The sequence below is a fragment of the Gadus chalcogrammus genome, chromosome 12 (assembly GCF_026213295.1).
Source record: "Gadus chalcogrammus isolate NIFS_2021 chromosome 12, NIFS_Gcha_1.0, whole genome shotgun sequence".
NCBI classification, from domain to species: Eukaryota; Metazoa; Chordata; class Actinopteri; order Gadiformes; family Gadidae; genus Gadus; species Gadus chalcogrammus.
In genome coordinates, this window is record NC_079423.1 from 7,600,174 (window position 1) to 7,619,400 (window position 19,227).

The 19,227-nt window shown below is 45.4% G+C and overlaps 16 non-coding genes and 2 pseudogenes across 16 annotated transcripts; all 18 read left to right on the forward strand.

Annotated features, from left to right (window-relative positions):
- The first annotated feature begins 500 nt into the window (after positions 1-500).
- On the forward strand, positions 501-619 carry LOC130394558 (5S ribosomal RNA). Its single transcript, XR_008897705.1, has one exon. It is a non-coding gene; the product is annotated as a 5S ribosomal RNA (ribosomal RNA).
- Positions 620-1,138: 519 nt separating this feature from the next.
- Positions 1,139-1,257, forward strand: LOC130395802 (5S ribosomal RNA). Its single transcript, XR_008898813.1, has one exon. It is a non-coding gene; the product is annotated as a 5S ribosomal RNA (ribosomal RNA).
- A 519-nt stretch (positions 1,258-1,776) lies between these two features.
- Positions 1,777-1,895, forward strand: LOC130396225 (5S ribosomal RNA; annotated as a pseudogene).
- A 519-nt stretch (positions 1,896-2,414) lies between these two features.
- Positions 2,415-2,533, forward strand: LOC130395950 (5S ribosomal RNA; annotated as a pseudogene).
- A 519-nt stretch (positions 2,534-3,052) lies between these two features.
- LOC130394378 (5S ribosomal RNA) lies at positions 3,053-3,171 on the forward strand. The gene has a single exon (XR_008897543.1). It is a non-coding gene; the product is annotated as a 5S ribosomal RNA (ribosomal RNA).
- Positions 3,172-6,415: 3,244 nt separating this feature from the next.
- LOC130400379 (5S ribosomal RNA) lies at positions 6,416-6,534 on the forward strand. The gene has a single exon (XR_008902856.1). It is a non-coding gene; the product is annotated as a 5S ribosomal RNA (ribosomal RNA).
- Positions 6,535-7,063: 529 nt separating this feature from the next.
- Positions 7,064-7,182, forward strand: LOC130400380 (5S ribosomal RNA). Its single transcript, XR_008902857.1, has one exon. It is a non-coding gene; the product is annotated as a 5S ribosomal RNA (ribosomal RNA).
- Positions 7,183-7,711: 529 nt separating this feature from the next.
- On the forward strand, positions 7,712-7,830 carry LOC130400381 (5S ribosomal RNA). Its single transcript, XR_008902858.1, has one exon. It is a non-coding gene; the product is annotated as a 5S ribosomal RNA (ribosomal RNA).
- Positions 7,831-8,359: 529 nt separating this feature from the next.
- Positions 8,360-8,478, forward strand: LOC130395166 (5S ribosomal RNA). Its single transcript, XR_008898253.1, has one exon. It is a non-coding gene; the product is annotated as a 5S ribosomal RNA (ribosomal RNA).
- Positions 8,479-9,007: 529 nt separating this feature from the next.
- Positions 9,008-9,126, forward strand: LOC130395176 (5S ribosomal RNA). The gene has a single exon (XR_008898262.1). It is a non-coding gene; the product is annotated as a 5S ribosomal RNA (ribosomal RNA).
- Positions 9,127-12,640: 3,514 nt separating this feature from the next.
- Positions 12,641-12,760, forward strand: LOC130394144 (5S ribosomal RNA). Its single transcript, XR_008897331.1, has one exon. It is a non-coding gene; the product is annotated as a 5S ribosomal RNA (ribosomal RNA).
- Positions 12,761-15,060: 2,300 nt separating this feature from the next.
- LOC130395663 (5S ribosomal RNA) lies at positions 15,061-15,180 on the forward strand. Its single transcript, XR_008898693.1, has one exon. It is a non-coding gene; the product is annotated as a 5S ribosomal RNA (ribosomal RNA).
- A 529-nt stretch (positions 15,181-15,709) lies between these two features.
- LOC130396784 (5S ribosomal RNA) lies at positions 15,710-15,828 on the forward strand. The gene has a single exon (XR_008899404.1). It is a non-coding gene; the product is annotated as a 5S ribosomal RNA (ribosomal RNA).
- Positions 15,829-16,348: 520 nt separating this feature from the next.
- On the forward strand, positions 16,349-16,467 carry LOC130396785 (5S ribosomal RNA). The gene has a single exon (XR_008899405.1). It is a non-coding gene; the product is annotated as a 5S ribosomal RNA (ribosomal RNA).
- Positions 16,468-16,988: 521 nt separating this feature from the next.
- Positions 16,989-17,107, forward strand: LOC130396787 (5S ribosomal RNA). Its single transcript, XR_008899407.1, has one exon. It is a non-coding gene; the product is annotated as a 5S ribosomal RNA (ribosomal RNA).
- A 528-nt stretch (positions 17,108-17,635) lies between these two features.
- On the forward strand, positions 17,636-17,754 carry LOC130394933 (5S ribosomal RNA). The gene has a single exon (XR_008898044.1). It is a non-coding gene; the product is annotated as a 5S ribosomal RNA (ribosomal RNA).
- Positions 17,755-18,283: 529 nt separating this feature from the next.
- Positions 18,284-18,402, forward strand: LOC130399718 (5S ribosomal RNA). The gene has a single exon (XR_008902219.1). It is a non-coding gene; the product is annotated as a 5S ribosomal RNA (ribosomal RNA).
- A 529-nt stretch (positions 18,403-18,931) lies between these two features.
- On the forward strand, positions 18,932-19,050 carry LOC130396788 (5S ribosomal RNA). Its single transcript, XR_008899408.1, has one exon. It is a non-coding gene; the product is annotated as a 5S ribosomal RNA (ribosomal RNA).
- The last annotated feature ends 177 nt before the right edge of the window (positions 19,051-19,227 follow it).

The following is a 19,227-nucleotide window of genomic DNA, read 5'->3' on the forward strand; positions in this document are numbered from 1 at the left end:
CTCATTGCCTCCGTGCCCTACCGTGACCTGATGTTTACTGCCAACCGCTTTGGAGGATTTAAGCAACATACAAAGACTGACAACGTCTCTCAAAACTATTTTTGTGAAACACGAGGACAGTATAGTGATACTGCCAGCAGGGAGCACCAGAGAGCTGAAACGACAGTTGTACATTTCTTAAACTTTCACCAACACAAACACGCACGCTCACTTCAGATCATGGGAGGACGTCCAAAAATCACCACCCATTCTCTGACACTTTAACCGTTAACCTTGGTTCAAACATTTAACATCACACGCACACGCAGTGTATTTCAGATAATTAATGAATTCAGATGTCACAATAATCGTTTACATGGATAAGGAGTCCTACTGAATCAATTACTGCCGTTTATATCTAACTAATGATTGTTTTTGTAAAAGTGTAACGTCGAGCCTCAGCAGCTTTCTCACTCCTTATGTGCTACTGTATAAAACCTGGTTTTGCGCCAGCACTAATTGCTTACGGCCATACCACCCTGAACACGCCCGATCTCGTCTGATCTCGGAAGCTAAGCAGGGTCGGGACTGGTTAGTACTTGGATGGAAGACCGCCTGGGAATACCAGGTGCTGTAAGCTTTTTCTTTTTCAACTCAAGCTCATTGCCTCCGTGGCCTACCGTGACCTGATGTTTACTGCCAACCGCTTTGGAGGATTTAAGCAACATACAAAGACTGACAACGTCTCTCAAAACTATTTTTGTGAAACATGAGGACAGTATAGTGATACTGCCAGCAGGGAGCACCAGAGAGCTGAAACGACAGTTGTACATTTCTTAAACTTTCACCAACACAAACACGCACGCTCACTTCAGATCATGGGAGGACGTCAAAAAATCACCACCCATTCTCTGACACTTTAACCGTTAACCTTGGTTCAAACATTTAACATCACACGCACACGAAGTGTATTTCAGAGAATTAATGAATTCAGATGTCACAATGATCGTTTACATGGATAAGGAGTCCTCCTGAATCAATTACTGCCGTTTATATCTAACTAATGATTGTTTTTGTAAAAGTGTAACGTCGAGCCTCAGCAGGTTTCTCACTCCTTATGTGCTTATGTATAAAACCTGGTTTTGCGCCAGCACTAATTGATTACGGCCATACCACCCTGAACAAGCCCGATCTCGTCTGATTTCGGAAGCTAAGCAGGGTCGGGGCTGGTTAGTACTTGGATGGGAGACCGCCTGGGAATACCAGGTGCTGTAAGCTTTTTCTTTTTCAACTCGAGCTCATTGCCTCCGTGCCCTACCGTGACCTGATGTTTACTGCCAACCGCTTTGGAGGATTTAAGCAACATACAAAGACTGACAACGTCTCTCAAAACTATTTTTGTGAAACACGAGGACAGTATAGTGATACTGCCAGCAGGGAGCACCAGAGAGCTGAAACGACAGTTGTACATTTCTTAAACTTTCACCAACACAAACACGCACGCTCACTTCAGATCATGGGAGGACGTCCAAAAATCACCACCCATTCTCTGACACTTTAACCGTTAACCTTGGTTCAAACATTTAACATCACACGCACACGCAGTGTATTTCAGATAATTAATGAATTCAGATGTCACAATAATCGTTTACATGGATAAGGAGTCCTACTGAATCAATTACTGCCGTTTATATCTAACTAATGATTGTTTTTGTAAAAGTGTAACGTCGAGCCTCAGCAGGTTTCTCACTCCTTATGTGCTTCTGTTTATAACCTGGTTTTGCGCCACCAGTAATTGATTACGGCCCTACCACCCTGAAGAAGTCCGATCTCGTTTGATCTAGGTAGCTAAGCAGGGTCAGGCCTGGTTAGTACTTGGATGGGAGACCGCCTGGGAATACTAGGTGCTGTAAGCATTTTCTTTTTCAACTCGAGCTCATTGCCTCCGTGCCCTACCGTGACCTGATGTTTACTGCCAACCGCTTTGGAGGATTTAAGCAACATACAAAGACTGACAACGTCTCTCAAAACTATTTTTGTGAAACACGAGGACAGTATAGTGATACTGCCAGCAGGGAGCACCAGAGAGCTGAAACGACAGTTGTACATTTCTTAAACTTTCACCAACACAAACACGCACGCTCACTTCAGATCATGGGAGGACGTCCAAAAATCACCACCCATTCTCTGACACTTTAACCGTTAACCTTGGTTCAAACATTTAACATCACACGCACACGCAGTGTATTTCAGATAATTAATGAATTCAGATGTCACAATGATCGTTTACTTGGATAAGGAGTCCTACTGAATCAATTACTGCCGTTTATATCTAACTAATGATTGTTTTTGTAAAAGTGTAACGTCGAGCCTCAGCAGGTTTCTCACTCATTATGTGCTACTGTATAAAACCTGGTTTTGCGCCAGCACTAATTGATTACGGGCATACCACCCTGAACACGACCGATCTCGTCTGATCACGGAAGCTAAGCAGGGTCGGGCCTGGTTAGTACTTGGATGGGACACCGCCTGGGAATACCAGGTGCTGTAAGCTTTTTCTTTTTCAACTCAAGCTCATTGCCTCCGTGGCCTACCGTGACCTGATGTTTATTGCCAACCGCTTTGGAGGATTTAAGCAACATACAAAGACTGACAACGTCTCTCAAAACTATTTTTGTGAAACATGAGGACAGTATAGTGATACTGCCAGCAGGGAGCACCAGAGAGCTGAAACGACAGTTGTACATTTCTTAAACTTTCACCAACACAAACACGCACGCTCACTTCAGATCATGGGAGGACGTCAAAAAATCACCACCCATTCTCTGACCCTTTAACCGTTAACCTTGGTTCAAACATTTAACATCACACGCACACGCAGTGTATTGCAGATAATTAATGAATTCAGATGTCACAATGATCGTTTACATGGATAAGGAGTCCTACTGAATCAATTACTGCCGTTTATATCTAACTAATGATTGTTTTTGTAAAAGTGTAACGTCGAGCCTCAGCAGGTTTCTCACTCCTTATGTGCTACTGTATAAAACCTGGTTTTGCGCCAGCACTATTTGCTTACGGCCATAACACCCTGAACACGCCCGATCTCGTCTGATATCGGAAGTTAAGCAGGGTCGGGCCTGGTTAGTACTTGGATGGGAGACCGCCTGGGAATACCAGGTGCTGTAAGCTTTTTCTTTTTCAACTCGAGCTCATTGCCTAAGTGGCCTACCGTGACCAGGGCCCTGTACCACGAAGCTCGCTTAGAGGGTTAGCGAGGTATGTTGAGCTCCAAGCCTGGGTTAGTTGTACCACGAAAGTCGATCTCTTTTAGCGTCGCTGTATCACCATGGTGACTTATGCTCGCAACCAAACCTGGTCGGGAGCAGTTTTTCGGCTTAGTCTAGCCGGAGATCGGCTACTTAAATCGGCGTGCGCAGCTTCCTAGCCCCTCCTCTGACAATGGCGTCACCATTTGTTGGTGTTCCCGTGGACCCTGGCGCACTTCTCGTACAGGCGTCTCTCCGGAGACAGAGGGTTTTACGGGACAGAACCGATCCCTTGGCATTGACTGACGATATTCAGATTTCAGACTTTATTGTCATTGTGCAAACAACGAAATTGGGGTTCTTCATGAGAGATAACGAATCTCATCAGAGGGTGTTCGTTATTAGATCGTCCTTTTGGACCTTATGTAGACAATGATTACTGTTGCGCATTGTGACTCCGTGACAGTGTGCTAGAGTGGAGGTAGCGCGTCAGTCTTGAATTTCTGCGCGGGGGGTTCGACTCCCAAGTGTTGCAAATTTATGTGAAGCTTAAAAAGTCCTAATTCTCATGCATATGGAATACTTATTCACTAAAGCTTATGGAATTATATTTTTGTGCTTATTTCGAACTTGAACCCATATTTTCAAGGCCGTGCTGGCACCACATCTATGGGGGTAAATGCATGATGAAAGTCCGGCGAAATTGAACCCCGGTCGCTGGCGTTCGGGTCTTATACCAATCCATTACGCTTGAGCCGCTACCTCTCAGTGGTCGAAAACATGCCATGCATTTCTTAAATAGGGTGTATTTAAAGTGAATTCCCTAAATGATAGAATAAGGCAGGATGGACGTTGCTTATGCATTTTTAAATCATCATCATTCTATTTGGATTAATGGCGAACAATTCTGCATTTGGCATAGTTATTTTACAGACAATATGCAGAATATTTTCACTTATACGCATATAGACTGCTTGATCTATCGTAAAGGTGAGAAAAATGACGCAAAAAAACGCCCCTTTCACGTGAACGCGCACTGAACCTAAAGCGGAAAACCTGGTTCAACTAATTTAATCTAAAGTGAGCTTCGTGGTACCATTTAACTCTGATTGCGAGTTGCGGCTCTGTCGAGCCAGGTTTTCCCAAGAAAGCCTGGGTATGTTCAGCGAGCTTCGTGGTAGAGGGCACTGATGTTTACTGCCAACCGCTTTGGAGGATTTAAGCAACATACAAAGAGTGACAACGTCTCTCAAAACTATTTTTGTGAAACATGAGGACAGTATAGTGATACTGCCAGCAGGGAGCACCAGAGAGCTGAAACGACAGTTGTACATTTCTTAAACTTTCACCAACACAAACACGCACGCTCACTTCAGGGCCCCGTTTCCCGATAACGATGGATCTTCGCTCGTACGATCATTCTCCCGATGGATCTTGCGATCCATCGATAATTTCTTTGGAGCGTTTCCCGAAACTCCTCTTAACGTGAACGCGCATTCGCTGCACTCACGACGTCGTAGGATTGTAACTGTCTACTGACACGGTGCTGAAATGGGCTCCGTAGGAGGGGGAGACGCAGGAATGTCGCAGGAAAATTGTGTTAAAAAGGGTTAAAATATATCCCCATCAAGGACAACAGCAGAGTAGCCTACGAAAAAATAGACTGCAATTATATGAATGCTAAAGACATTAAAACACAATTGATTAGGCTGAAACCGACATATATCAGTCCTAATCCTGAATGCACTGTGCGTTTCACGGCATTTTCCCCCCTGAAATAATTCCATATGACAAAAAATTAAAAATAGCTTGTGTGACAACTACATTTATCTTAATGGGCTGATTTCTGCATGCTTTGCGCAGCAAAGAGAGCCGACTTAATCTGATTCCGCATAAGGGTTTCCTTGATTGATAATTTGATTGGCTATAAAAGCCCCTCCGGAAATAGGGAAAGGTATGTATTGATGAGGAATACAACGAAGCCCACCGTCTGGCCCGGTGCATCGTTGAGCGCACGATCGGGAGGTGGAAGTTGCGCTTTAGATGCCTTCACAGGTCAGGCGGAGGGCTCCAGTTTTCGCCGGCCAAGTCATGCGCCGTGATATGTGTGACGGCTATGTTGCACAACATTGCAGCTAAGGCTGGGGTGGCATTGCTTGAACCGGAGGACGCTGAGGACGATGACGACGAGGAAGATCGGTGTGAGGACGGCCTCCCTCATAACTACGCGGCTGGTTTTCATGCACGTCGAAGAGTGATTGAGACTTTTTTTAACCCCCTCCACCCTCCCACATGTCACTAAACATTCCCGTCAACGTGACCAATCCCCACCATATCCCAGCCTTTTGCCTGCTCCTTTGCTTGGTTTTTATAATTTATTCTATTTCTTTATTTTTAATTTTTTTTTTTTTTTTTAATTTTATTTTATTTTTTACATTATTTTATGCTACGTTTTATGAGTAGCCTATGTCAGTCTGCACAAATGCCCCCACTTTCTCTCACACATTTTGAGTGCCCTGCCTGCGCAAACATTTTCTGGACTGTCCCGTTTTATTTTGGCCATTTTAACATCTTTGTTAATAAATTAATTCATAATCTTTATTAATTACCAAACTAAGAACATAAAGGCGCAATGCGCTTTAATAAAACGCATCCAATAGACGGAATGTCCGATGGTGTCGCCACTGAGGCTATAGCTGACGATGCTCTTAGCGTCCTACGAGTACCTACGAGCACCCCTGGAGTACTCGTTAGCTACGAGCGTTTTCAAGACGTTCGTTCCCCACGATGCTTTCGGGAAACGCGGTAAAAACACTACGATGCCCTTTCGACGCACTTCACGATCCACTTAGGCTAACGACGCTTTCGGGAAACGGGGCCCAGATCATGGGAGGACGCCAAAAAATCACCACCCATTCTCTGACACTTTAACCGTTAACCTTGGTTCAAACATTTAACATCACACGCACACGCAGTGTATTTCAGATAATTAATGAATTCAGATGTCACAATGATCGTTTACATGGATAAGGAGTCCTACTGAATCAATTACTGCCGTTTATATCTAACTAATGATTGTTTTTGTAAAAGTGTAACGTCGAGCCTCAGCAGCTTTCTCACTCCTTATGTGCTACTGTATAAAACCTGGTTTTGCGCCTGCACTAATTGCTTACGGCCATACCACCCTGAACACGCCCGATCTCGTCTGATCTCGGAAGCTAAGCAGGGTCGGGCCTGGTTAGTACTTGGATAGGAGACCGCCTGGGAATACCAGGTGCTGTAAGCTTTTCCTTTTTCAACTCGAGCTCATTGCCTCCGTGGCCTACCGTGACCTACCGTGACCTGATGTTTACTGCCAACCGCTTTGGAGGATTTAAGCAACATAGAAAGACTGACAACGTCTCTCAAAACTATTTTTGTGAAACATGAGGACAGTATAGTGATACTGCCAGCAGGGAGCACCAGAGAGCTGAAACGACAGTTGTACATTTCTTAAACTTTCACCAACACAAACACGCACGCTCACTTCAGATCATGGGAGGACGTCAAAAAATCACCACCCATTCTCTGACACTTTAACCGTTAACCTTGGTTCAAACATTTAACATCACACGCACACGCAGTGTATTTCAGATAATTAATGAATTCAGATGTCACAATGAACGTTTACATGGATAAGGAGTCCTACTGAATCAATTACTGCCGTTTATATCTAACTAATGATTGTTTTTGTAAAAGTGTAACGTCGAGCCTCAGCAGCTTTCTCACTCCTTATGTGCTACTGTATAAAACCTGGTTTTGCGCCTGCACTAATTGCTTACGGCCATACCACCCTGAACACGCCCGATCTCGTCTGATCTCGGAAGCTAAGCAGGGTCGGGCCTGGTTAGTACTTGGATAGGAGACCGCCTGGGAATACCAGGTGCTGTAAGCTTTTCCTTTTTCAACTCGAGCTCATTGCCTCCGTGGCCTACCGTGACCTACCGTGACCTGATGTTTACTGCCAACCGCTTTGGAGGATTTAAGCAACATAGAAAGACTGACAACGTCTCTCAAAACTATTTTTGTGAAACATGAGGACAGTATAGTGATACTGCCAGCAGGGAGCACCAGAGAGCTGAAACGACAGTTGTACATTTCTTAAACTTTCACCAACACAAACACGCACGCTCACTTCAGATCATGGGAGGACGTCAAAAAATCACCACCCATTCTCTGACACTTTAACCGTTAACCTTGGTTCAAACATTTAACATCACACGCACACGCAGTGTATTTCAGATAATTAATGAATTCAGATGTCACAATGATCGTTTACATGGATAAGGAGTCCTACTGAATCAATTACTGCCGTTTATATCTAACTAATGATTGTTTTTGTAAAAGTGTAACGTCGAGCCTCAGCAGCTTTCTCACTCCTTATGTGCTACTGTATAAAACCTGGTTTTGCGCCTGCACTAATTGCTTACGGCCATACCACCCTGAACACGCCCGATCTCGTCTGATCTCGGAAGCTAAGCAGGGTCGGGCCTGGTTAGTACTTGGATAGGAGACCGCCTGGGAATACCAGGTGCTGTAAGCTTTTCCTTTTTCAACTCGAGCTCATTGCCTCCGTGGCCTACCGTGACCTACCGTGACCTGATGTTTACTGCCAACCGCTTTGGAGGATTTAAGCAACATAGAAAGACTGACAACGTCTCTCAAAACTATTTTTGTGAAACATGAGGACAGTATAGTGATACTGCCAGCAGGGAGCACCAGAGAGCTGAAACGACAGTTGTACATTTCTTAAACTTTCACCAACACAAACACGCACGCTCACTTCAGATCATGGGAGGACGTCAAAAAATCACCACCCATTCTCTGACACTTTAACCGTTAACCTTGGTTCAAACATTTAACATCACACGCACACGCAGTGTATTTCAGATAATTAATGAATTCAGATGTCACAATGATCGTTTACATGGATAAGGAGTCCTACTGAATCAATTACTGCCGTTTATATCTAACTAATGATTGTTTTTGTAAAAGTGTAACGTCGAGCCTCAGCAGCTTTCTCACTCCTTATGTGCTACTGTATAAAACCTGGTTTTGCGCCTGCACTAATTGCTTACGGCCATACCACCCTGAACACGCCCGATCTCGTCTGATCTCGGAAGCTAAGCAAGGTCGGGCCTGGTTAGTACTTGGTTGGGAGACAGCCTGGGAATACCAGGTGCTGTAAGCTTTTCCTTTTTCAACTCGAGCTCATTGCCTCCGTGGCCTACCGTGACCTACCGTGACCTGATGTTTACTGCCAACCGCTTTGGAGGATTTAAGCAACATACAAAAACTGACAACGTCTCTCAAAACTGTTTTTGTGAAACATGAGGACAGTATAGTGATACTGCCAGCAGGGAGCACCAGAGAGCTGAACCGACAGTTGTACATTTCTTAAACTTTCACCAACACAAACACGCACGCTCACTTCAGATCATGGGAGGACGTCAAAAAATCACCACCCATTCTCTGACACTTTAACCATTAACCTTGGTTCAAACATTTAACATCACACGCACACGCAGTGTATTTCAGATAATTAATGAATTCAGATGTCACAATGATCGTTTACATGGATAAGGAGTCCTACTGAATCAATTACTGCCGTTTATATATAACTAATGATTGTTTTTGTAAAAGTGTAACGTCGAGCCTCAGCAGCTTTCTCACTCCTTATGTGCTACTGTATAAAACCTGGTTTTGCGCCTGCACTAATTGCTTACGGCCATACCACCCTGAACACGCCCGATCTCGTCTGATCTCGGAAGCTAAGCAGGGTCGGGCCTGGTTAGTACTTGGATGGAAGACTGCCTGGGAATACCAGTTGCTGTAAGCTTTTTCTTTTTCAACTCGAGCTCATTGACTCCGTGGCGTACCGTGACCTGATGTTTACTGCCAACCGCTTTGGAGGATTTAAGCAACATACAAAAACTGACAACGTCTCTCAAAACTGTTTTTGTGAAACATGAGGACAGTATAGTGATACTGCCAGCAGGGAGCACCAGAGAGCTGAACCGACAGTTGTACATCTCTTAAACTTTCACCAACACAAACACGCACGCTCACTTCAGATCATGGGAGGACGTCAAAAAATCACCACCCATTCTCTGACACTTTAACCGTTAACCTTGGTTCAAACATTTAACATCACACGCACACGCAGTGTATTTCAGATAATTAATGAATTCAGATGTCACAATGATCGTTTACATGGATAAGGAGTCCTACTGAATCAATTACTGCCGTTTATATCTAACTAATGATTGTTTTTGTAAAAGTGTAACGTCGAGCCTCAGCAGCTTTCTCACTCCTTATGTGCTACTGTATAAAACCTGGTTTTGCGCCTGCACTAAATGCTTACGGCCATACCACCCTGAACACGCCCATTGAGGAAGTGATACGCCCATTGAGGAAGTGTTTGGTGTGCTTGAGTGGTGAGAGGAGGACGGTGTTGGAGCGAGGATTCTTTTGGTGGTAAATCAAGTATTTATAGATATTTTTTTGGTTAGTTTTTCGTCTTGTCGTTTATTCCCCCGACAGCTTGCTGTTTGGGGGAGTATTAGTATACTTTAGTTCGGTTTTTTTCGATGTCTTACGCGGTTTCGGAAACTCGAATGGAGGACGGCATGGAACGGAACACGGCTCCTGCTGCGGTGACGGATGGTGGTTGTGCGGCGAAGAGGACATCGGAGGACGTACTAGGCGGGAGACCGGTGACTGCGGAGAGAGCAACAAGAGAGAAGGAGGACAAGGTTGCGGATGGTGGCCCGAGCTACAGCAGGGAGTTGTCTGTGGCTGTGGAGCTTGTGGGAGAGGAGAAAATCCCGATGATTGAGATGCTAAGGGCGATGCAGAGTGTATGTGGATTGGTCTTGGGATGTCGCTACCTCTCATTGAACCAATATGAAGTAACGATGAATCACCCCAACGGGAAGAGGCGATTGTTGGATGGTTTTAGGATAAGGGGGACCAGCGTCGTCGCAAAAGACTTGACTGCAGATGAGATGGTGGTGTCCTTTATGAGTCTACCAGTGTACATTACGGATGAGGAGATTCTGAAGAAGCTTGCGGACTGGGGTGTGGAGGCAGTTTCGCCGATTGCAAGGAGGAAGTGGCCTGGGATGACCATATGTGAGGGTACACGGTTTGTTAAGGTGAAGTTTAACAAGGAAGTACGGTCCTTGCCTTGGTCCACACGTTTTGACACTGAAAAGGGTGCTGAATATTTCCGTGTCATCCATGACAGACAATTAAAGGTGTGTAGATTGTGCATCCAGCCTGGACATATAGTGAGGGACTGTCCTGACTTCCTCTCTCGGAAGTGCGGGAAGCAGGGGCACTATGCAAGGGAGTGTGGGGCTGTGATTAAATGCAGAGAGTGTGGTAATAGAAAGGAAAATTGTGTGTGTAAGGAGGAGCAGGTGGGAGGGGGTGCCCTCTCAGTTGACCCAGACTCAAGGGCTGTATCGTTGGAGAGTGAGGGAAGTGGAGGGGAAGAGAGTGCGGAAGAGGAGATGGAGCACGGGGAGCTGTCTGACGGGGAGACAGTCTTGGACAGTCAGCTACAGGTTGAGCTGGAGGACCCGGGTGTGGGGGGCACGGGGTTGCCTGGGGGGCAAAGCTCTCAAGTAGAGCTTTCCTCTCTACCGGCATCTGGGCACCCTACACCAGCAAAGGGCATAGCCAAGGTGCCGCGGGGGTCTGGACAGTTGGGGAATGAGGCGGGACATGGCACGGGGGCTAGCCTAGAAGTGGATTTGGTTGTGTCAATGGCCCCGGCATCAGGGGGAGATGGGGGCACAGGGTTGGGGGGGGGCAGGAGCTCTCAAGCGGGGCTCCTCTCTTTACAGGCGCCCGGGTGGCCTACAGTAGAGGAAGATGCAGCCTGGGGGTCTTGTGCTGTGACTATTGAGGCTACAGCCGACGCGTCTCATTGGCGTGGTATGGCGCCTATAATTCCCCCCCCCCACACTGGCTGATGGAAGGGAGAGGGAGAATAAGTCTGGGAATGTGGCGTTGGGTGTTTGTAGGGAGAGGGCGCCCAGGGTCAGACGCAGGAGAGGGGTTGATTCCGATGAGGAACAGAGGAACTTGAAAAAGAAAGGGGTACGTAAAAAAAAAAAAGATTTTAACAGTAATACCCACTCTGTGTCTTTTGATTTCAATGGTCACACTCACATCAATTAATATCAACGGTCTTAACAATATGGCGAAGTTTGATGAGGTGTTAATCAATTTTAAATCCGATATTTTAGTGCTGCAGGAAACAAACTGGACACAGGCTAAAATGCCAGAAATCAAGGAGAAATGGAGGGGACTGTTATTCGTCAATTGTGGGACGGCAAGATCGTGTGGTGTGGCAATACTTGTAAAGGAGGATGTGGTTGGGAATGTGAAGGAGGTTCTGAATGATGGGAAGGGGAGGATTTTCACAAGTATTTTTGTTAGGAACAGCACTTTAGTCATGGTAACGGAATCAGGGACGTTAGGATTTAGTGTGTAGTGTGGGCATTGTTTTTCCTGCTTGTTAAGACCTGGCAGACCACTCCGACGCAAATGTTTGTTGTGTATGATTAGGGTTAACCTCTCTATATGATTGTTGCGTACATTTGTGATTATCAACTGTCTGTATGTCTTCTGTGTGTCATACTGTGTTTGGTTATGACCGTAAAAGATTGTAAATTACTGTAAATACGGAATTTAAGAAAAAAAAAAAAAAAAAAAACACGCCCGATCTCGTCTGATCTCGGAAGCTAAGCAGGGTCGGGCCTGGTTAGTACTTGGATGGTAGACCGCCTGGGAATACCAGGTGCTGTAAGCTTTTCCTTTTTCAACTCGAGCTCATTGACTCCGTGGCCTACCGTGACCTTACTTGACCTGATGTTTACTGCCAACCGCTTTGGAGGATTTAAGCAACATACAAAGACTGACAACGTCTCTCAAAACTATTTTTGTGAAACATGAGGACAGTATAGTGATACTGCCAGCAGGGAGCACCAGAGAGCTGAAACGACAGTTGTACATTTCTTAAACTTTCACCAACACAAACACGCACGCTCACTTCAGATCATGGGAGGACGTCAAAAAATCACCACCCATTCTCTGACACTTTAACCATTAACCTTGGTTCAAACATTTAACATCACACGCACACGCAGTGTATTTCAGATAATTAATGAATTCAGATGTCACAATGATCGTTTACATGGATAAGGAGTCCTACTGAATCAATTACTGCCGTTTATATCGAACTAATGATTGTTTTTGTAAAAGTGTAACGTCGAGCCTCAGCAGCTTTCTCACTCCTTATGTGCTACTGTATAAAACCTGGTTTTGCGCCACCACTATTTGCTTACGGCCATACCACCCTGAACACGCCCGATCTCGTCTGATCTCGGAAGCTAAGCAGGGTCGGGCCTGGTTAGTACTTGGATGGGAGACCTCCTCAGAAGCCCAGGTTGCTGTAAGTAGTGACGGGTGTCACCAAAAGAAAAAAAAAAAAAACACGCCCGATCTCGTCTGATCTCGGAAGCTAAGCAGGGTCGGGCCTGGTTAGTACTTGGATGAGAGACCGCCTGGGAATACCAGGTGCTGTAAGCTTTTTCTTTTTCAACTCGAGCTCATTGCCTCCGTGGCCTACCGTGACCTGGGGCCTCATGTACTAAGGTTGCGTACGCACAAAAACGTGGCGTACGTCCTTTTCCACGCTCACGTTCAGATGTACAAAACGTGAAATGACCGTAAAAATGTGCGGTCCCCACGCCAGCTCCAGAGCTGTCGTACGCACGTTTCTACAGCTATTGTTCCTTTGGCGACACTTAGAGGTGACGCTGGGAAACTGGGAAAAAAGGTGAAAACCATGACTCATCAGAGTGATTTGCACATCAGAGACACACTAATGAACGATTAACACACCTTGCAATTATATGGGTGGCTATAAAAGCATGCGCAATGGATGAAGAAAATTGTTTTAAAAATGGCTGCGTTAGCGTTGTTAGAGGACATCGCAAATGGTAAAATCCGAAGGGAACGTATATTTAGGGAACGCGAGGACTTACTCGCAAATGATGATGATTGGCTCATGAGCCGATTTCGTTTCCCCAGGCCAGTATTACTGGAGCTGTGCGCAGAGCTGCGGCCGGCCCTAGAGCGCCACACAGCCAGGAGCCAGGGGTTGTCCGTGCCCACACAGGTGCTGACCACGCTGGGGTTCCTGGCAACAGGGGCCTTCCAGCGGGATCGGTCAGGAGTGTGCCAGTCCACCCTGAGCCGAGCCATGCCAGCTGTGTGGGACGGAATCATCATATGAGATTAATATGAGTCCAGACCGGCCTCATATGCATTAATGCATTAATATGAGATAATTAATGCATTCAAAGCCGAGCCACGCCGCCTTGCCCTGTGAATTCAGTTGCAGCGCAAATATAGCAGCAAATACGTTACATTCTTAACCCAGCAGCGGTGTTGTTCAGATACTGATTAAATGGGTTTGTTAACCATGCGTAATAGTATGGCTCCATGAGTATGCGCACACGTTATATGTGTTCTTCATCTCTGGGCACTGCGTCCCTTTATGTTTTGCAGCGGTTGCATTTGTTCTCTGTTAAAATACATGGTTAATGTATTATTTTGGAGTTAATAAATTTGAAAAAAAAACAGGAACACAACTAGTTTCTGGCTACGCCACTGGTGTCACCGATCAAAGCGGCCACTCTCAAACCGAAGGGGGAGAGTTCCCCCACTCCCGTCCCCCCTCCTGTTGCGGTCACGCTTCGGCGGTGGGCAGAAACCCTCCGCTTCACCTCCACCTTGAGGTCTGACCACTTTTTTTTAATTTCAGAGTGTGTGCGTTGCTGAGACCCCACTGCATTGACGGCCTCTTAAACACGCTCCCACTCACTTCTCTTTTGTTTAGCATTTATCCCTGTTGACAGGGTTCCAAATAGCATATGCTTGCGCATTTCTACCTCGTGGAGCAAAATCTCGAGCTCGGACTCCGTGAAGTTTCGTTTTTTGCCTCTGTTCATGGTGCCAGATGATCGGATTAAGAGGTGAATCTCAGGTCCAGAGGCCTATTTAAATGAAATTGCATATTTAAATGAGGGCGTGGACAGGGAGGAGTTTCGCACCTCGGCATATGCGCTCAATTCCACGTTGATTGAGATGTACAAAAGAAACGTGCTTGGATCCATGCGTTCGCACACTTTGATACATCTGAATTTATTTGTGCGTAAGACAGTTTCTGGGTTTTGGCGTACGCCAAGTTTCAGTATGAAATCCACGCAAGTCTTAGTACATGAGGCCCCTGATGTTTACTGCCAACCGCTTTGGAGGATTTAAGCAACATACAAAAACTGACAACGTCTCTCAAAACTATTTTTGTGAAACATGAGGACAGTATAGTGATACTGCCAGCAGGGAGCACCAGAGAGCTGAACCGACAGTTGTACATTTCTTATACTTTCACCAACACAAACACGCACGCTCACTTCAGATCATGAGAGGGCGTCAAAAAATCACCACCCATTCTCTGACACTTTAACCGTTAACCTTGGTTCAAACATTTAACATCACACGCACACGCAGTGTATTTCAGATAATTAATGAATTCAGATGTCACAATGATCGTTTACATGGATAAGGAGTCCTAGTGAATCAATTACTGCCGTTTATATCTAACTAATGATTGTTTTTGTAAAAGTGTAACGTCGAGCCTCAGCAGCTTTCTCACTCCTACTGTATAAAACCTGGTTTTGCGCCTGCACCAATTGCTTACGGCCATACCACCCTGAACACGCCCGATCTCGTCTGATCTCGGAATGCTAAGCAGGGTCGGGGCTGGTTAGTACTTGGTTGGGAGACCGCCTGGGAATACCAGGTGCTGTAAGCTTTTCCTTTTTCAATTCGAGCTCATTGCCTCCGTGGCCTACCGTGACCTACCGTGACCTGATGTTTACTGCCAACCGCTTTGGAGGATTTAAGCAACATACAAAGACTGACAACGTCTCTCAAAACTATTTTTGTGAAACATGAGGACAGTATAGTGATACTGCCAGCAGGGAGCACCAGAGAGCTGAAACGACAGTTGTACATTTCTTAAACTTTCACCAACACAAACACGCACGCTCACTTCAGATCATGGGAGGACGTCAAAAAATCACCACCCATTCTCTGACACTTTAACCGTTAACCTTGGTTCAAACATTTAACATCACACGCACACGCAGTGTATTTCAGATAATTAATGAATTCAGATGTCACAATGATCGTTTACATGGATAAGGAGTCCTACTGAATCAATTACTGCCGTTTATATCTAACTAATGATTGTTTTTGTAAAAGTGTAACGTCGAGCCTCAGCAGCTTTCTCACTCCTTATGTGCTACTGTATAAAACCTGGTTTTGCGCCTGCACTAATTGCTTACGGCCATACCACCCTGAACACGCCCGATCTCGTCTGATCTCGGAAGCTAAGCAGGGTCGGGCCTGGTTAGTACTTGGATGGGAGACCGCCTGGGAATACCAGGTGCTGTAAGCTTTTTCTTTTTCAACTCGAGCTCATTGACTCCGTGGCGTACCGTGACCTGATGTTTACTGCCAACCGCTTTGGAGGATTTAAGCAACATACAAAAACTGACAACGTCTCTCAAAACTAGTTTTTGTGAAACATGAGGACAGTATAGTGATACTGCCAGCAGGGAGCACCAGAGAGCTGAAACGACAGTTGTACATTTCTTAAACTTTCACCAACACAAACACGCACGCTCACTTCAGATCATGGGAGGACGTCAAAAAATCACCACCCATTCTCTGACACTTTAACCGTTAACCTTGGTTCAAACATTTAACATCACACGCACACGCAGTGTATTTCAGATAATTAATGAATTCAGATGTCACAATGATCGTTTACATGGATAAGGAGTCCTACTGAATCAATTACTGCCGTTTATATCTAACTAATGATTGTTTTTGTAAAAGTGTAACGTCGAGCCTCAGCAGCTTTCTCACTCCTTATGTGCTACTGTATAAAACCTGGTTTTGCGCCTGCACTAATTGCTTACGGCCATACCACCCTGAACACGCCCGATCTCGTCTGATCTCGGAAGCTAAGCAGGGTCGGGCCTGGTTAGTACTTGGATGGGAGACCGCCTGGGAATACCAGGTGCTGTAAGCTTTTCCTTTTTCAACTCGAGCTCATTGCCTCCGTGGCCTACCGTGACCTACCGTGACCTGATGTTTACTGCCAACCGCTTTGGAGGATTTAAGCAACATACAAAGACTGACAACGTCTCTCAAAACTATTTTTGTGAAACATGAGGACAGTATAGTGATACTGCCAGCAGGGAGCACCAGAGAGCTGAAACGACAGTTGTACATTTCTTAAACTTTCACCAACACAAACACGCACGCTCACTTCAGATCATGGGAGGACGTCAAAAAATCACCACCCATTCTCTGACACTTTAACCGTTAACCTTGGTTCAAACATTTAACATCACACGCACACGCAGTGTATTTCAGATAATTAATGAATTCAGATGTCACAATGATCGTTTACATGGATAAGGAGTCCTACTGAATCAATTACTGCCGTTTATATCTAACTAATGATTGTTTTTGTAAAAGTGTAACGTCGAGCCTCAGCAGCTTTCTCACTCCTACTGTATAAAACCTGGTTTTGCGCCTGCACTAATTGCTTACGGCCATACCACCCTGAACACGCCCGATCTCGTCTGATCTCGGAAGCTAAGCAGGGTCGGGCCTGGTTAGTACTTGGATGGGAGACCGCCTGGGAATACCAGGTGCTGTAAGCTTTTTCTTTTTCAACTCGAGCTCATTGCCTCCGTGGCCTACCGTGGCGTACCGTGACCTGATGTTTACTGCCAACCGCTTTGGAGGATTTAAGCAACATACAAAACTGACAACGTCTCTCAAAACTATTTTTGTGAAACATGAGGACAGTATAGTGATACTGCCAGCAGGGAGCACCAGAGAGCTGAACCGACAGTTGTACATTTCTTAAACTTTCACCAACACAAACACGCACGCTCACTTCAGATCATGGGAGGACGTCAAAAAATCACCACCCATTCTCTGACACTTTAACCGTTAACCTTGGTTCAAACATTTAACATCACACGCACACGCAGTGTATTTCAGATAATTAATGAATTCAGATGTCACAATGATCGTTTACATGGATAAGGAGTCCTACTGAATCAATTACTGCCGTTTATATCTAACTAATGATTGTTTTTGTAAAAGTGTAACGTCGAGCCTCAGCAGCTTTCTCACTCCTTATGTGCTACTGTATAAAACCTGGTTTTGCGCCTGCACTAATTGCTTACGGCCATACCACCCTGAACACGCCAGATCTCGTCTGATCTCGGAAGCTAAGCAGGGTCGGGCCTGGTTAGTACTTGGATGGGAGACCGCCTGGCAATACCAGGTGCTGTAAGCTTTTCCTTTTTCAACTCGAGCTCATTGCCTCCGTGGCCTACCGTGACCTACCGTGACCTGATGTTTACTGCCAACCGCTTTGGAGGATTTAAGCAACATACAAAGACTGACAACGTCTCTCAAAACTATTTTTGTGAAACATGAGGACAGTATAGTGATACTGCCAGCAGGGAGCACCAGAGAGCTGAAACGACAGTTGTACATTTCTTAAACTTTCACCAACACAAACACGCACGCTCACTTCAGATCATGGGAGGACGTCAAAAAATCACCACCCATTCTCTGACACTTTAACCGTTAACCTTGGTTCAAACATTTAACATCACACGCACACGCAGTGTATTTCAGATAATTAATGAATTCAGATGTCACAATGATCGTTTACATGGATAAGGAGTCCTACTGAATCAATTACTGCCGTTTATATCTAACTAATGATTGTTTTTGTAAAAGTGTAACGTCGAGCCTCAGCAGCTTTCTCACTCCTTATGTGCTACTGTATAAAACCTGGTTTTGCGCCTGCACTAATTGCTTACGGCCATACCACCCTGAACACGCCCGATCTCGTCTGATCTCGGAAGCTAAGCAGGGTCGGGCCTGGTTAGTACTTGGATGGGAGACCGCCTGGGAATACCAGGTGCTGTAAGCGTTTCCTTATTCAACTCGAGCTCATTGCCTCCGTGGCCTACCGTGACCTACCGTGACCTGATGTTTACTGCCAACCGCTTTGGAGGATTTAAGCAACATACAAAGACTGACAACGTCTCTCAAAACTATTTTTGTGAAACATGAGGACAGTATAGTGATACTGCCAGCAGGGAGCACCAGAGAGCTGAAACGACAGTTGTACATTTCTTAAACTTTCACCAACACAAACACGCACGCTCACTTCAGATCATGGGAGGACGTCAAAAAATCACCACCCATTCTCTGACACTTTAACCGTTAACCTTGGTTCAAACATTTAACATCACACGCACACGCAGTGTATTTCAGATAATTAATGAATTCAGATGTCACAATGATCGTTTACATGGATAAGGAGTCCTACTGAATCAATTACTGCCGTTTATATCTAACTAATGATTGTTTTTGTAAAAGTGTAACGTCGAGCCTCAGCAGCTTTCTCACTCCTTATGTGCTACTGTATAAAACCTGGTTTTGCGCCTGCACTAATTGCTTACGGCCATACCACCCTGAACACGCCCGATCTCGTCTGATCTCGGAAGCTAAGCAGGGTCGGGCCTGGTTAGTACTTGGATGGGAGACCGCCTGGGAATACCAGGTGCTGTAAGCTTTTTCTTTTTCAACTCGAGCTCATTGACTCCGTGGCCTACCGTGACCTGATGTTTACTGCCAACCGCTTTGGAGGATTTAAGCAACATACAAAAACTGACAACGTCTCTCAAAACTATTTTTGTGAAACATGAGGACAGTATAGTGATACTGCCAGCAGGGAGCACCAGAGAGCTGA